Raw genomic sequence first — 12,046 nt, forward strand, 5'->3', positions numbered from 1 at the left:
GCGCAGCAGAAGAAGGTTCACAGAAAATGGTGTTCCCAAAAGAAAACTTGGACGAATATGAACCAGGAATATGAATGAGGGTACACGTGAAAGACTTGGCCACGCCCACAGAGCGCCACAAAACACTGTTTGGCCCCTGGCATCTCTTCGCTCTCTCGCTGTCCAATTAACCGCAAACCGCGGCCAAAACGGCTTTCCGGCCAAGATGGTGGATTTTTGCTTTGAGAATCACGGGGGGATACCGAGCCTCCGGTTTACTTTTGGGCTCCTTATCTCATCGATTCACCAATAGCTTTCCTCGATACTGCTGCTAGTCTTATAGTGTGTATACCGTAAGTTGGCGAACGGTCCCGCGAAGTACCTGAGCCGCGAGCAAAGGAGGGGAGGAAAGGACCGACAAAAAAAACTGAATGCGACCGACACAGGTAGCCGGCGGGTCCGTTCGCCCGTCCCTTTCCTCCCCCCAACGAAGGCAACTAGCTCCTCTAATAGCATCATTAGCTTTTTTACTTTCTCATAATATCTCAATCTAAATAGCATATTTGTAAAGTACTAAAAAAGTTCAGATGAATGATATAAAACACGAAGTGCTCCGATCATAAATAACGAAATGGTCGAAAGTTAAAACAAAACATACAGTATAACGGCTAAAAATTAACTTTTCTTGCCAGCTACCTGTGTCGGTCCCATACAGTTTTTTTCGGTCATTTCCTCCCCTCCCTTTCCCGTGGCTCAGGTACTTCGCGGGCCCGTGCGCCAACTTAAGGCATACACACTATAGTACGATGCCCACTATCGAGGAGGTTTTGGTCAGAGCTGGAAATAAATTATACTTTCCTTTTGAGGAGGAGGGAACCTTCGCTTCATAATCAACAATCAATGTTATAAAATAATTTTCAGTAATAATTCATTAACCTAAGAGATAACTTTGAATTAAAAATTAAATATTTGATATGCCCGTGAGGAAAAACATGCTAAACTTATCATAGGTACAAGTCAAATGTTGCCGTTGACCAGTGAAAATATACCGTTAATTCGACTCTAACCTCCATTATTTTCTCGGCAGACTTTTCTAAATAATCTAAGACTTGAGGATAAAAGTTACTTATTTTAACCGACAAAAACCATAATAGTCTTGTCGCACACTGTTTTTCATTAAAATTCACGACCACACAGTAGCGTCGGACTTGAATTATAGGCAAAATTCCGGCTAATCACGATAAAATAGCAGAAAGCATGTTTCTTGTAGTGTTAAGAACTAGCTTTAGATCCACGATGACCTGCTCTAGATCAAATATCCATAGACACTTCACACATTCGTATATTTTATGTAAGACTCGAGCAAAGTTTAAGATGAAAAGATGAGCAAAATAACATCTTATTCCCATTACAATATACGCGTAGACAGTGATCTTTAGAACGTCAGGAACATAAACTGATGAAGAGTAACACAAACAAAATATGAAAGCGTTATTTCACCTTAAATGAACTAACGGTTTTCCCTAGAGGTGTCATATTTGGAATAAAATTATTGTATGGGTCTAAATTCACCTAAAACTACATACCCCGAGACAATTTTGCGAAAACAACAGCCTTGAATCATACAATTCCTTCAATTTTCGAGTTTTTTTATGTACTATGAAATGTATTTTTATTCATTTTTTTAGGGTTTCATATTTTGATGAAAATTCGTTGGAAATTTTCATCAAAATATGAGACTTTAAGGGACAAGAGTTTGTCGTTTTAAGGTGAAATGACCCATAAAATATACCAGGCGCCTCTAGCGTGCTTGAGTGGACTAGAACGGACAAGCTTCTACCTGGTAACGAGCGTTAACACTTTCTTCATGGTAAAATAACATTTGATGCGTTATTAGGGAAAATATTGTTTCTAAGACCAACATTTTTAAATGATGAGTCATGAGGAACTTGCCCTGGATTATAGCGTAAGATGCCCCATTAATCTCCCGGCGCATACACAACATATATAGAAATAACTAATTGAAAACTATGTTTTGAATAGGTTGCTTATGGGATAATATAACCAGTGTGACGTTAGTGGTCCTGGTTGATTTTAGGTCCAACTGCCACATTGGGAACACATAAATGGGCGTTTTAATTTACGTATAAGATTTTACTGTTCACAAACCTATCCCGAGCGTTAATTCGAATACCTGTATGAAAAGTCACGAAACGTATTTTTTGGCGTATCAAAGGATTGTGAAGATATATAAATACCAATGACCTGCGAGAAAAGCAATCTTGATCAGTTTTAAATTGTAGCTCCGTAAATGAATAAATTTCAAATTAGAAAATTGACGACTCTATTTAAAAGTACGAGAGTTTTATTCTGAAAACGTAAAATATTTAATTCGATCTGAGAAGGTTGATAGGTTTCGTGCACCCAGATTGGCCGCCATCATGTATGAGTTTGCGTGTTCATGGTCGCGTCAACCAGTGGCAGCAGGGAAACAATGACGATCAGCCCTATTAGCAACAAAGTACGTATTAGCTGCTGAACAATAATGACCTTACATAAATCAAACCAAGTGAATCCAAGCAATTGCGCATCTGGCCATCTTGTAAAGGCCTCTATAGTTGCGCCACATATAAAAAACATGCATGGGAAATTGCACAACTACATATTATTTTATTTCCATTATGGAAATTGTTCACAAATTGTAAGTTAAGCCTGAAGTTATCAGTTATACGATATTCTCCTCTTTCCAAATTTCAGCTCAATCGGAAAAAAAGCTGTCGATTTGAAAATAGGTCGCAAGGACATGGAGTCAATTGTGGACTTTTATTCATGATAGAGGTAAGAAAAATATTAAAAATTTCCTTCGATCGTTTCATTTTACGAGTATGTGGTAAATTTTCTCGGATACCAAATTAACCGCAGTCGAGTGCTCCTGTTTATTCTTAGCTTTGAGGCCTCCGCTCCCAGAAACAGTGCATTATATCGGCCGTACCCTCCCCCAGGGGACTCTGCCAATGGACGGATAATCCTGCTACCCCCCTGGCGCCATTCACCGGAGGCACAGCGCCACCTGCGCCCGCGCGCAATTAACAGACCGGGGAGGCAATGGGAGCGACCTCGCAATTATTTCCGCAAAGCTCTCTTTCCTTCCCTAGTCCAACTACTGCGTACCGCGTAGGTTACAAGCTCCTCTGCTTTGCTTCGCCCCACGCGGACGGTCGATGTTGGTCGTTGCCTTTGCTGCCACTTTGCAAAGGCCGATGAAGAAAAAAAAGACACACCTCTTCCCGCTAGCTACTCGCTCCCTATACGCTCCACACACACGGAAGGGACCGGTGATATTTTCCTGGTTCAATCTTTTAGTGCTTCCACGTCCATTCCATTAGTGTTTGCGAGTACGTATTTGCAGCCGAAGGACGGAGCCTAAACGTGGCTTCACGCGATCATCTTTCGATTTAACACATTATTGGGTCTTTATCAGGTCAAAATCTTTAACCAACTGATCACAAATGATTTTAAAATAATAATTTAAATATTATATTAAATTTTCAATAAAATTTTGAACCAATAGATCACAAATAATTTACAGATAAAAATATTAAATTACATATTCAATATTTTAATTTAATTTAATTTTTCAACGAATATTTGAAGCTTGGGGTAAAACCTAAGTATAGCCTTACTGTAGCACCCGAATTGATATAAAATGAGAGGCATACATGATAGATGCAACTGAAGTGTTATGAAACTAGTGCTTTTTTGAAATTTTGTATTGAACATAACAATTTTTTTTATCCCCAATGGAAAAGTTTCACAAAGTTAAGCCTGAAGTCATCAGTTATATTTTTGGAAGCCAGTAAGGCAGAGCAGGCAGAGTTTCATTTCAAATGGTTGATCAAACAATATTTTAAATATATTTTTAACGAAAATTGCTTGAAACTTGGGGAGATTCATGCATAATCGATGCACGTGGATATATAACTATGTTATGAAACCCGGGTCATGCTTTTTTAGATATGAACCTTGCGAAGGTTATTCTTTTATTCTCGACTATCATCTCGTCAGAAACATTTCACTGAACACTGGTACGAAGATTATCACACCTAGAAATTGTTGTAATACGCATTCCCTTAAGACGATTGATGGGCTGGCCACAAGGATCTCTGTGCTCGTTATTAGTAACATTAATAATGATACACGGGAAATAAAGGCAAGTGAATTTGAAAACTTTGATGCAACAATGAGTAATGAATTCCAAAAATATTTTTATCATATTTTACAGAAAAAATTAAACGAGTAGGTACTTTTATTTCTAAAATCACTTCAGGGATATTTCAACGTATATTCTATAATTCATCTTAGCATAAAAATGAATCTTATCTTATTTAACTCATATGTTCTGAGTTAACGATAAAATAAAGCCACACTGGGTGATATACAATCCGCGTCTTCAATTCAACTCTCTCATTCATTTTTCCAAAAGCGCTTCCTCAATTATATAACGAATTATATCAATGGCGTATGAAGCATCAATAAGACAAATATGGCCATATCTGCGACTGGAGTTGGTTGGCTGTAAATATATGTAGAGCATATAGTGTTAGCACGCATATTCGACGAACAATTAATTTGATAGTTAGATATTTCTAGTACATAGTATGTTATTATCCAGTGGCGTAAACACGATTTTGTAAAGGGTGGGTTTACCGGAGACTTCGGGGTCCTTTCGAGGTGTATGGATAACATCCCAGAGCAAAGAAAAATTTCAAGCGCGCGAAAACGCGTGGGCTAAGTATGAATGCTTGGAAAAGCCCGTGTGACGTCTGGCTGCTGCTGTTTGAGGCCACCTGGGTGCGAGGCTATGAGAGCCGCTACGATGCAGTCTGCTAGCAGGTAGCGCTTGGATTAAATAAGGATTATTAATAGGTACCCAATCAAACGAAGGAAAGTTTCCGACCATAGGCAACTTTTATAGGTGATTATTAAGAGATGTTTCCCTGTTCTGTGTATCATGCATGCTTCGGTAATCTCAGACGATGTAAAACTCCTATCCACTCGTATAGCATCTAGGTCCCAGTGACTTCATGTGGAGTGGCATCGCATTGGGCGCCAATCTGGACTTTTTAAATTGAGGTTAAAATTGACTATTAACATTCGTCTAAACTGGGATTTCAAAAACCAAATACTTTGTATATTATGAATACACTAATGGTGGGTAACGAATCGCAATCAATGCCTTTCGTTTTCTTTGATGAAGGAAACTACCTTATTAGAAGTATGTAGTAGTAATATTTCGAAGCCTGTCGCGTGAACGGTGAATGAATGCCTATCAAAAAAAATTCCTTGCGGCGAGAATGGAACCTTTGACTTTCCAGGCGAATACACTGATCAGTACGTTATCCAAGTTTTTGATTTCCATGACCGGTGCAATTGCCATGGGAAGACAGGAACCTAAATATTGCAGTGGTCTCCGCAGTGGCACGGAGAGCCACTGTGGAGACCACTGCAACATTTAGGTTCCTGTCTTCCCATGGCAATTGCACCGGTCATGGAAATCAAAAACTTGGATAACGTACTGATCAGTGTAGAGACCACTGCGCTGAGATAGCGCTGCGGAGACCACTGCAAAGGTCTATGGTTTGATTCCCGGTCCAGTTGAATTTTTTCGCATGGCAATTCATTTAAAAGTATGTAGTTGTTACAAGATTAGCTGTCAGGAGAGTTGAGTGCAGATCTGCGTCAAACCAATTTTAAGAATATTCACCAGTGATGACGATGACTATTCGGGCCAGTGGCGTAGCTGGGGGGGGGGGTCCGGGTTACAATCCCCCTCCCTTGAACCTTGCAAGCTTTCACATCATCCAATTTATATACTTTGTTTTAATAAATTCTCGTACAAAATTACTGTTTTTGAGTCCTAAAAATCATGTTTTCAGCATCAAAAATCGCAATATTTTTCGGGGGAGGATCCCCGGACCATTTATACCCTGGGGTGTCTTCAATGTACCCCAAGGGCCTCGAAATCTCCGGTAACCCCTCCATCAAAATACTGGCTACGCCACAGGGTCACAGGGGAATATATAACTGCATTAAAATCAACAGTGATACTCCGTTAAAAGAAGGAGAAGAGAATAATGAGACCGAATACAGAGCCTGGCCATGCACCGAAATGGGTGGCTCTTAAAAGCGTGGAGATGATCTGCCTTCATGGCGGGGTGAGTCTTATTTTCTTTTCTTTACTTCACTCTCGCATAAATGGAAAAGTCGGTGTCTTTCGCATTGAAAGGGGAATCACCTACCCCGCTACCATAAAAAAATCTCTTTTCCCCGCCATTGTTGGCGGTGATTGTTGCGTGACCCCCTTCTTCGGGAGGACGATGCCCCAGCTGATTGGTGGAGGGAGAATCTGGGAAATAAATCGGGATATTCGGCAGCCGTCGTCGGCATCTTCATTTCAAATATCCGCCCGCGAGTATATAAAACGAGGGGGAAGGAGAGGGAGGAGACTGAGAAGGGGAAGGAATGAAGAACCATGAGATGTGGAACGATAGGATGACGCACCGTGGATACCGCGAGAATCAGGCGATGGAAGGAGGGGTGGCTACATAACAAAAATACGGAGTCAGGAATCCCATATCCCCACGTTTTGACGGGACGACCACAAAAGTCAAAATGCAAACTTCAAGACCTATTCCAGTTATATTATTATCGTTTTCTGTAGCGGTTGGTAACAGAGAATATTTATAGCGACCGTGGCTACGATTGTTACTCGTCTTCTAAGCGTCACTATAGTGATAGCTGTAGACAATCCTTTAGCTACGTCCTCTAAAGTCAAAATGCAAACTGCAAGACCTATTCCAGTTATATCATTATCGTTCTCTGCAGCGGTTGCTAACAGAAAATGTATATTGCGACCGCAGCTACGATTGTTACTCTTCTACTATACGCTTGCTAGTGACAGCTGTAGCTAATTCCCCAGCAGCGAACTGGAACTGATGAGCTGGTCTCCAGCGGTAGCTAAAAGAAAAGATATATATCTAAAGCGACCGTGGTTACGATTTTTACTCTTTTTCTAAGCGCTAGTGATAGTTGTAGATAATCTCTTAGCAACGAACCGGAATAAACGAGCTGGTTATCGAAATAAATGTTTTTAAAGTTTCCAGGTATATCACGCCGGTTTTTATACGAACCCAGGTAATTTTATGTAAGCATTCTATGAATAATTATGCCTATATCCATTGATTGATTTATAAAACAGCGTAAAAAATAGCTGGTTGAATAAAACAACGCAGTAGAATCCCATAATAATAATAAATTTTATTATAATCGTTCCCTGTTGTGGTAGTTAACTGAGAAAATGCATAGCGACAGTGAGTACCTACGATCGTTACTCTCCTCCTAAGCGCTAATCAGTGATTGCTTCGGCTAATCCCCAAGCAACGAACCCGAATCAACGAGCTGGTGTTCGAGATACGTGTTTTAAAAATTACTTGGTATATCATGCCAGTTTTAACACGAACCAAAGTGATTTTTTACAAGTTTTTATGAATCGCTCTAGCTATATCCACTGAGTGATTAAAAAACGATTGTAAAAATTAGTTTGTTAAATAAAGCAACATCATACGATGTTTAATTCAGAAACAAATTTCTGCTGCAGATTTCAAAAGATCAAACAAGTGGCAAATACCATGTTTTGCTGGGAACAAACAATCAGCGACAAACATTGAATGTAATCTGAGGGACTGAGATTACACAAAATTATATTGGTAAAATGTTTAATGAGCATACGAGCGTAATCCTCCATTTTATGTTTTAAGTCTCCTCAAACGAGCATTAGTGACCTTGAGCAAGCCCGACGAGTTGGAGCACGAAACGTCGACTTTGTTCAAATCTCCAACCCGGAAGCGAAACCTAAAGAATTTCATTCACGGAAAACACGTTTTAAGGCCTGTTTACACGGTAGATTAACCCGTACGAGATAATGACTAAATGTATGAACGCGTGAATGAACACGAAAAAGTACCGCGTAACCAACCAACTTGTGCGAATGTATGTACAGAAAATAGAAACTATTCTCATTTGGCTCATGCATTCGCACATGTACGTTCCGGTTCACAAAAATCATTCAAGCAAAGCGGAGTTTAACTCGTGCGTTTTAATGAATCGTGTAAACAGGCCAAACGGAAATTTCGCAAAAAATTTCCCGCTAATAGAAATACAAAATTTAATTCCGGAATCAAAGATTTCTAAGGGTTACGAGTCTGAACAATCCCGTCTCGAGTATTGTAAGGGTCATTTCCCGACTGAAACGGAACGAAGCTTGCGCTCAAAGCACGTGCGCTATTTCGACCGTCAATCGCTAGAGCGAAAGAGGGAGAGAATATGATGACGCCGCGACGCCATGAGCTCTTTGGACGGTTCGCGAATCGCCGAATCAGACCGCGATCCAATCAGGATCACTCCCCTGCTCCTCCTCTTTCGTTCTCCGTCATCCACTCTCTGATTCAACCCCCCCTGACCTTTTCTTCCTCTTCCAGGAACCATCCCAGCATTTCCAGAGACGATTTTTGCTATTTTTCGATTCCTCCCACGCCAAAGACAGCGTGTGATTTCAGCGATCTCTCATTTCAAAAAAAAACGTAAAGCCAGGTTTAAAGATCGAAGAAGGCTGCAGTAAAGGTGGCTCAAGAACGACATCACGCCACTATAATCAAAGACATTAGTTTTCTCAGAGTCCCAATGCGATTCATGATGATGACATACTCGGATATTACAATAGAGTATCCTCAAGTCAGCCTCATTAATTTTTGTGGCACCCTACGCGTTTAAATGGGTTTATATAAGTCGCCACTCGAATCGCTGATGGACAAATTGATCCGATTTTCTCGGAGAAATAAGTTATAACATAATAATAAGTCCGATAGAAGCGATAAATTGAGAGAGATGTTTTGCCGAGTGGATGGATACATATGTTAATTCGTTTTTCCTCCGAACCATAAAGGACTTCAATAAATGCTATCCCTAACTTCGTGGGAGAACTTCATTCTTATGTCTAAACGGCTGGTGTCCAAACACCCCTTACCACACGCCTTTTAGGCGGCTTGCGGGGTGTTATGTAGATACAGATAATATGGGTGTCAACCGAAATTTACACTCAGGATGATGTAATTACCAAATTCATTACTCTTTAATTCTATTACTCGCAATTATGAACATTATTCTGCAAAATATTGGAAAAAAGTAGATCGCATTACACTCAAAACCGCGCTGTGGATATTTTTGAAAGCCGATTAAAATGCGGAAGGGGCAATATCATGCAATGAAATTTATTCTTTGCGGATCAAGATTCGGATGGCCAGTTTACAGACTGACCGGACAATGCTCCAGGGGAAGTCGGACCGAATTTCGCTTTATAATACACCTGCCTGTACATATATAGGCACAATAATCAGTCTTTTCTACGTCTTAATCCCCTTCTAATCATAGGTTTATTCATCAAATTTTGATTCAAATAAAAATATATATCTTTGTAAAATAAATAATATTTTTAAATTGTAATAAAAAGAAAATCTATTGCTAATTCTTGTAATTTAGCAAACAAAAAAAGAGAGAAATTGCAAAAAATTTATAAAATATAAACAGAAAAAAAGGTTATAATAATAATAATCAAATGACATTTTTAAAAAAATTATTCAAACTTCTGGAAAAATGCATATACCTTATGTTACTAAGAAATCAATTTTTATTTTTGTACTAAGAAATTCTAGTCATAAGTTTCTGTTTCTCACAAACAACATAATACACCTAGAATAGCACACGTGGGCCATTTCTAATGATCATTGTAAACTAGCTGGTTGGGGTGAGCCAAGGCTCACCGGTACAGCTATAACTTCTTTACAATAATTGGCAATATTGCTGTACGTGGGCTTTTTAAATTAAATAAAAAAAGGTTCCATTTATCCTGCACAGCGGTATACTGCGAGCATAATACTATCATAAGACAATAAATCAAAAAATGTAGTCGACCCTAGTAGGTGTAAAATAGCGACTTTGAGCAGAGAACCGGTTCTAAGCTTTCTCTAAACTTTCCAAAAATGCCTCGGTTCCAAGCTTTTCCCAAAACTTTCTAAAAATCCCTATATACTACCAGCGACGGTGAAGCTTTCGCTGCGCGCCGCAGACCAGCGTGGACTTCTACAACGCTCACCCCCCCATGCTACCACCCACCCTCCCAGACCGGTCATGCGAGAGCGCTCACCCCCCATGCTACCGCGGTCAGCCGACGCCCGCTCACCCCCCCCCCCCCATGCTACCACCCACCCTCCCAGACCGGTCATGCGAGAGCGCTCACCCCCCATGCTACCGCGGTCAGCCGACGCCCGCTCACCCCCCCCCATAATACCACCCACTCGCCTTGGCAACAAGTCTCTCTCAGGACGCCAGGGCGGTCAACCAACGCCCGCTTACCCCCCATACTACCACCCACCGCCCTTAGCGACACGTTTCAAGCCTTCCTGCTTCCTAGATGCCTTTTGCGGGAGAGGTCATGTTCTCACGAAGGCAATGAACGGACGTTCACTTATTCCACCCAGTCTCGTGGAGAGATTGTTATATTACATTACGCTTCAAGCCTTCCTGCTTGCAAGATGCCTTTTGCGAGAGAGGTCATTTTCTCACGATACCCTCACGAAGGCAATGAACGGACGGTCACTTCCTCCATCTCCCCTCCACCGTACCTCGCTCAGCTAAGCGTTGCGAAACATCGTTCAGTCGGCTTTAGAACGCAGAAGAGACGAGTCAAGAACTTCACAAGTGCATATTTCGCGGCCGTAGTTATATCTATACCAGAACGCCTACAACATGGATTCAACTAAGAGAATAAGCCGTAAGTAATTTTTTAAAAATATTTTGAACAATATTTTATATGTTTGAATTTAACAACTCTAATATTTAACGATTAAAATATTACGCGATCACTCTTCAAAACATTGAACGGAGGTTTAAAATGCATGCAAAGTGAAACCATTGCTTATGTTAAATTAAAAAATTAGAAACGTGCAGCAATTCCATATATTTAACCAGTACCGAACGCTTACGCGGCGTATGAAAATTTAATTAGTTTATTTAATGAGTGAGTGTTAGTAGTAATTATTAAATACGTTTTTTTCCTCAGAACCAGTACAAAACCCGTCTCTTTGGCTAGTGGCGGAGAGGTGGGGTGAGTTTTGGGTGAAAGTGGATTGGTTAACTTTGGAAGCGGATCCGAGCCATTACTTGGAGGACTTGCAAGTCGCGGGGAGGCCGCTCCAGGAGCATCTTTTTTTTTATGGTGACCATGTAGCAGTGTACCTTCAGTATGCTACCAGAGAGGACACTGAAGCAGCCCTGCTATTCGGGCAAATTCCGGTCCCCGAAGCCCCTAACCTCACCGTTGAACTATGTCACCCCCTTGATGTTATGCGGAGGGATTAGGGAGTGTGGCAGGGAATGGAAGTAAGTAAAACAAATAAACATAATTTTTAAATCATTCAATTTTAATTATATTATTCTTCTTATACACACATATATACTCATCACCATAATTATAATCAAATATTTCCCTAATGGAAAGTTGGAATATTCGCGGCAAAAATATCTTCCTATTTTTACCGCGCAGCTTAATTGTAGCGACCAACGCGTCCCCATATTTAGTCGTCAACCTCTCCAGCCGCGTAACCTTATATTTTTCACCTTCCTCTAAATTTTCTTTTTTTATGTACTCCCCTTCTCGCTGCATCTCCTTCAATTTTTCTTTAATCTGTAAACAATAAGAAAAAACATTAGAAATTCATATTTTAAAAAAAGAGCTAATAAAAAAATAAGCTTTTAATGCGATAGTAATACATACTGAAGACGAACAAGCGGAAGAGGCCGTCCCGGTAACTTGGCTATTTGTAAAGTAAATAAAAAAAATTAAAAAATGTGCGCAGATACTTAATCATGTTAAATTTAAAAAAAGTAAATACCTAATTTAAACCAGAGCTACCAAAGCCCCCTTCACCGCGTACAGTCTCCGATAGATTTTCTT

This window comes from Ischnura elegans, chromosome 11 (assembly GCF_921293095.1).
Source record: "Ischnura elegans chromosome 11, ioIscEleg1.1, whole genome shotgun sequence".
NCBI lineage: Eukaryota > Metazoa > Arthropoda > Insecta > Odonata > Coenagrionidae > Ischnura > Ischnura elegans.